Below are 6532 nucleotides of genomic sequence, written 5' to 3'. Positions count from 1 at the left end.
GACCCGAGGGACAGGCACCCGAGCACGGGGTCTTTAAACCCGCAGCCCTCTGCGGGCCCCCTCCACACTCGGCACCCGCCCTGTCCGTCTCGGAGGACTGGGTGAGCACGCGTAGCAACGGGGTGTTGGAAAGGGGTGTGTGAATACTGAAGGACCCAGAGGCCTACCTCGTCACCGCCCGCCATGCTCCCAGGAAGGGAGGAGCACTCGTAGCGCTGCCCGAGGTGAGCTTGGGAGCTACAGCACACAGTGAACCCCTCTCCTCACCCGCCGCCCGCCATGTCCACCCCTCCCTGCGGAGAGGAGCACGCGTAGCACCGGGGTGTGGAGGGTGTGAAGACTAAAGCCACCAGGGGGACCACCCAGTCAGCGTCCGCCATGTCTCCAGTACAGGAGAGCACTCGTAGCGCTGCCTGAGGCGGGGTTGATGAGCTAGAGTCCACACGTGGCCCTCCCCATCACCGCCCGCCATGCCTCCGGTAAGGGAGAGCACTCGTAGCGCTGTATGGGGTTGGTTCGAAGACTAGTAGGTACCCGTCACCCGACGAAAAATGGAAGGCAACGGCCACACACGCGCAACCGCTTTGACGACGTCTGAGCCCAGGAAGACAAAGGTGGCGTGAGCCTCCTGCGAACCTCCCAACGCGGGTCTGGTCCTTTACGGGCACAGTCCCGATTTATAGCAACAGACGTAGGGTGCGTGGTGGTGCCGTGAGCCTGAGGTCACCGAATGTGGAAAACCCCACGCACGCCGACAGAGAGAGAGGGCCTCGCGGCCCAGACTCACGCCATTGTGCGTGTGGAAACCGGCCGTAACCGTGTTTTTTAGCGCTTCGCACGAGCCAGAGAGTACCGAGGAGGTGCGCTCGAGATGGGGGGCTGTTTGGAGAGAACAGACCAGCTTGCGCCATCGCTGTTCAGGCGTTAAACATATGATGATCTCCAGTCCGGTACCGAAGCGCACAACCCTTTCCCCAGAGGCCCGAGGAGACGCACAGAGGCTGGGAGGAGGCGCGCCGGGCGGCGCTACCCGTTAATGATCCTTCCGCAGGTTCACCTACGGAAACCTTGTTACGACTTTTACTTCCTCTAGTAAGTAAAGTACCCCTGTTTCGCATCCCACTTGCCATTCAGATAGATTGCCAGTGGTCGCCAAAGTAGCCCAAAGGGATATATACTCCGAAGTGGATCCAAGTTGCAGTTTAAACAAATTGCCATTGGACACGAAGCGATTACCACCCCTTACTCGATTACCACGGTCAATAGTGGGTTCGCGGACGCCTGTAGGGGCGCTCTCGCGCTGTCCGTGGACCCCGCCCGATACCGCCCACTGATCCGAAGTCAGTTTTAAGTCGTGGCACGTGGCATAATGGGCAAGCTGGCAATGGGATCCCACTTCCAATTTATTCTATGTGTTGGCATGCTATTCAAATAGATTGCAAGTGGGAGGTTTGAACACACCTCACCCAAACCCCACCCACATCCCATTTCTAGTTTATACCATGTGTTTGCTTGGTATTGAAATAGACTGCAATTGGGATGTTGGCCACCACCCACCCCAGGTGGGCGTGTACAAGTTCAGGAATTAAAGGTAGGGGCACAGGAAGAGAACCGAATGTCGTAGGGGTCCGAAACTTGGTGGGGGGGTAGTGTGGGACCCCCTAAACAACATATTGAAGCCCCGCCCCCAAAAGTGGGCGTGGCCTGACTTGATAGGTGGGCAAGCTGGCATTGGGATCCCACTTCCAATTTATTCTGTGTTGGCAAGCTATTCAAATAGATTGCAAGTGGGAGGTTTGAACACACCTCACCCAAACCCCACCCACATCCCATTTCTAGTTTATACCATGTGTTTGCTTGGTATTGAAATAGACTGCAATTGGGATGTTGGCCACCACCCACCCCAGGTGGGCGTGTACAAGTTCAGGAATTAAAGGTAGGGGCACAGGAAGAGAACCGAATGTCGTAGGGGTCCGAAACTTGGTGGGGGGGTAGTGTGGGACCCCCTAAACAACATATTGAAGCCCCGCCCCCCAAAAGTGGGCGTGGCCGGAAGTAGACAGGAAGTAGGTGTTCCCATGGGCCGATTGACTTGAAACTTGGTGGGGGGGTAGTGTGGGACCCCCTAAACAACATATTGAAGCCCCGCCCCCAAAAGTGGGCGTGGCCGGAAGTAGGTGTTCCCATTGGCCGATCGGCTTGAAACTTGATAGGTGGGTAGTGTGGGACCCCTAAAACAACATATTGAAGCCCCGCCCCCCAAAAGTGGGCGTGGCCGGAAGTAGACAGGAAGTAGGTGTTCCCATGGGCCGATTGGCTTGAAACTTGGTGGGGGGGTAGTGTGGGACCCCCTAAACAACATATTGAAGCCCCGCCCCCAAAAGTGGGCGTGGCCGGAAGTAGGTGTTCCCATGGTCCGATCGGCTCGAGACTTGATGAGGGAGTAGTGTGGGGCCCCTAAAACAACATATTTAAGCCCCGCCCCCAAAAGTGGGCGTGGCCGGAAGTTGTAGTTCCCATGGTCCAATCGGCTCGAAACTTTGCAGGGGAGTTTCGTTATATAGCACAAACAACATATTAAAAGCTCGAGTCCGTAGGTGGTCGGGAAGTCGAAAAACGAACCAGGAAGTGGAACAGGAAGTGACTTTCCCGAGGTCGTAGGGTCATGAAATTTCATAGGGGATGTCTGGGAGGGCTTTGGAACAACATACTGTAAGCACGGGTCCGAAAGCCAAGCGGAATTTTCACGGAAATTTCACACCTTTTACCTTAACCGTATCGCATCCCAATTCCAATTTATCTGATAAATGGTTCGTGGACACAGATCCCTTTTCACAGTCCATTCAAAAATATTTTTCAGGAATATTTTTTTCTGATTTTTTCACAAGGCTCTGGAAGGGCCTAGACACGCGGTTTTCGGATATGTGGTCGAGGGCCCCGGGACGAACCAGCATTCGAAGCCCCGACTTCGAAGCTCCTCCCTAAACCCTGATTGGCCGCATCCCAATCCCAATCTATTTCCATTCATTTTTCGTGGACACTTGGAAAAAGCAATTACCTGTTGTTGGCATGCTTAAATAGATTGCAAGTGGGACTGTTAGACACATAATAGATTGCAATTGGGATGTTGGCCACCACCCACCCCAGGTGGGCGTGTACAAAGTTCAGGAATTAAAGGTAGGGGCACAGGAAGAGAACCGAATGTCGTAGGGGTCCGAAACTTGGTGGGGGGGTAGTGTGGGACCCCCTAAACAACATATTGAAGCCCCGCCCCCAAAAGTGGGCGTGGCCGGAAGTAGGTGTTCCCATTGGCCGATCGGCTTGAGACTTGATAGGGGAGTAGTGTGGGGCCCCTAAAACAACATATTTAAGCCCCGCCCCCCAAAGTGGGCGTGGCCGGAAGTAGGTGTTCCGATCGGCTCGAAACTTTGCAGGGGAGTTCCGTTAGGGACCACAAACAACATATTAAAAGCTCGAGTCCGTAGGTGGTCGGGAAGTCGAAAAACGAACCAGGAAGTGGAACAGGAAGTGACTTTCCCGAGGTCGTAGGGTCATGAAATTTCATAGGGGATGTCTGGGAGGGCTTTGGAACAACATACTGTAAGCACGGGTCTGAAAGCCAAGTGGAATTTTCACGGAAATTTCACACCTTTTACCTTAACCGTATCGCATCCCAATTCCAATTTATCTGATAAATGGTTCGTGGACACAGATCCCTTTTCACAGTCCATTCAAAAATATTTTTCAGGAATATTTTTTTCTGATTTTTTCACAAGGCTCTGGAAGGGCCTAGACACGCGGTTTTCGGATATGTGGTCGAGGGCCCCGGGACGAACCAGCATTCGAAGCCCCGACTTCGAAGCTCCTCCCTAAACCCTGATTGGCCGCATCCCAATCCCAATCTATTTCCATTCATTTTTCGTGGACACTTGGAAAAAGCAATTACCTGTTGTTGGCATGCTTAAATAGATTGCAAGTGGGACTGTTAGACACATAATAGATTGCAATTGGGATGTTGGCCACCACCCACCCCAGGTGGGCGTGTACAAAGTTCAGGAATTAAAGGTAGGGGCACAGGAAGAGAACCGAATGTCATAGGGGTCCGAAACTTGGTGGGGGGGTAGTGTGGGACCCCCTAAACAACATATTGAAGCCCCGCCCCCAAAAGTGGGCGTGGCCGGAAGTAGATGTTCCCATTGGCCGATCGGCTTGAGACTTGATAGGGGAGTAGTGTGGGGCCCCTAAAACAACATATTTAAGCCCCGCCCCCCAAAGTGGGCGTGGCCGGAAGTAGGTGTTCCGATCGGCTCGAAACTTTGCAGGGGAGTTCCGTTAGGGACCACAAACAACATACTAAAAGCTCGTGTCCGTAGGTGGTCGGGAAGTCGAAAAACGAACCAGGAAGTGGAACAGGAAGTGACTTTCCTGATGTCGTAGGGTCATGAAATTTTATAGGGGATGTCTGGGAGGGCTTTGGAACAACATACTGTAAGCACGGGTCCGAAAGCCAAGCGGAATTTTCACGGAATTTTCGCACCTTTTACCTTAACCGTATCGCATCCCAATTCCAATTTATCTGATAAATGGTTCGTGGACACAGATCCCTTTTCCCAGTCCATTCAAAAATATTTTTCAGGAATATTTTTTTCTGATTTTTTCACAAGGCTCTGGAAGGTCCTAGACACGCGGTTTTCGGATATGTGGTCGAGGGCCCCGGGACGAACCAGCATACGAAGCCCCGACGTCAAAGCACCTCCCTAAGCCCTGATTGGCCACATCCCACTCCCAATCTATTTCCATTCATTTTTCGCGGACAGGTAAAAAGGCAATTTTCTGTTCCCGCCCACTTAGGCGGGTGGGGCTCCAATATGTCATTCGTGGGCCCTCAGACAACCCACATAAAAAATTTCATGACCCTACGTGCTTCAGAAGCCTCACACCAACCATAAACCTAAGAAAAGCACATGTCACATGTGCACTCCACCATTTTGTAAATTTCAGACATGTGGTGCCAGTGCGGCCAAACGGCTGGACGTAGCCGCACGCCGTTAAACAAGCTTTATGTGGACACCCCACTGATGAACCAAACCGAAGCACAGACCCCTAGGTCACACGGTTAGGGTGTGGCAAGCCTTTGGCCTTCTCCATTCATTTTAATAGGAGCAACACAGACAGACAATTTTGGCCCCTGAGGGTCTTGTACTGCACGCAGCTAAACGTGCTTATATAATATCCTTTTGCCCCACCCCCCGACAAACATTCTGTGAGCACGACCCCTTAGGTCATACGCTTTGGGTGTGGCACGTGTTTGGGCCTTCTCCATTCACTTTAATAGAAAAACACACGCACGGTGGCCCTTGGGGGTCTTGTACTGCACGCAGCTAAACGTGCTAATAGAATATCCTTTTGCCCCACCCCCCGACAAACATTCTGTGAGCACGGCCCCTTAGGTCATACGCTTTGGGTGTGGCACGTGTTTGGGCCTTCTCCATTCACTTTAATAGAAAAACACACGCACGGTGGCCCTTGGGGGTCTTGTACTGCACGTAGCTGCACGTGCTTCTAATATGTTATTTCTGTGCCCTCACCCATCCCCCATATGAAATTTCATGACCCTACGTGCTTCAGAAGCCTCACACCAACCATAAACCTAAAAAAAGCACATGTCACATATGCACTCCGCCATTTTGTAAATTTCAGACATGTGGTGCCAGTGCAGCCAAACGGCTGGACGTAGCCGCACGCCGTTAAACAAGCTTTATGTGGACACCCCACTGATGAACCAAACCGAAGCACAGACCCCTAGGTCACACGGTTAGGGTGTGGCAAGCCTTTGGCCTTCTCCATTCATTTTAATAGGAGCAACACAGACAGACAATTTTGGCCCCTGAGGGTCTTGTACTGCACGCAGCTAAACGTGCTTATATAATATCCTTTTGCCCCACCCCCCGACAAACATTCTGTGAGCACGGCCCCCTAGGTCATACGCTTTGGGTGTGGCACGTGTTTGGGCCTTCTCCATTGACTTTAATGTAAAAAACACTCTAAAGGGGTGCTTGGGGGCCTCAAACTGCACTTAGCTGCACGTGCTTATGGCCTGTGCATCCACTCCACTCCCCAAAGAACATACTGTAAGCACGGAGCCCTAGGTCATACGGTTTGGGCGTGGCTAAGTTTTGAAGGTGTTTTTTTTCTAACACAGAGCGGTCACAAGCATACATTTGGGGACGCTGAGGGGCCAAAATTTGACGTAGAGGTCCCAAAATCTGTCGAGGTCGTCTCTGTGATGGCCTGATGGATCATCCTGAGTTGCAAGTCCGTAGCTGGAAGCGTTGGCGTATGGCAGCCATCAATCTATTGCGCTGTAGTCGTAGGCCTAAAGGTCAAACACAAATTTTCATACATTTGGGGCCCCTGAGGGGCCAAAATTTGACGTAGAGGTCCCAAAATCGGTCGAGGTCGTCTCTGTGAAGGCCCGATGGAACATCCCGAGTTGCAAGTCCGTAGCTCGAAGCGTTGGCGTATGGCAGCA

The sequence above is a fragment of the Brachyhypopomus gauderio genome, unplaced genomic scaffold (assembly GCF_052324685.1).
Source record: "Brachyhypopomus gauderio isolate BG-103 unplaced genomic scaffold, BGAUD_0.2 sc388, whole genome shotgun sequence".
Classification (NCBI taxonomy): domain Eukaryota; kingdom Metazoa; phylum Chordata; class Actinopteri; order Gymnotiformes; family Hypopomidae; genus Brachyhypopomus; species Brachyhypopomus gauderio.
Note: the sequence above shows the minus strand (reverse complement) of the source record.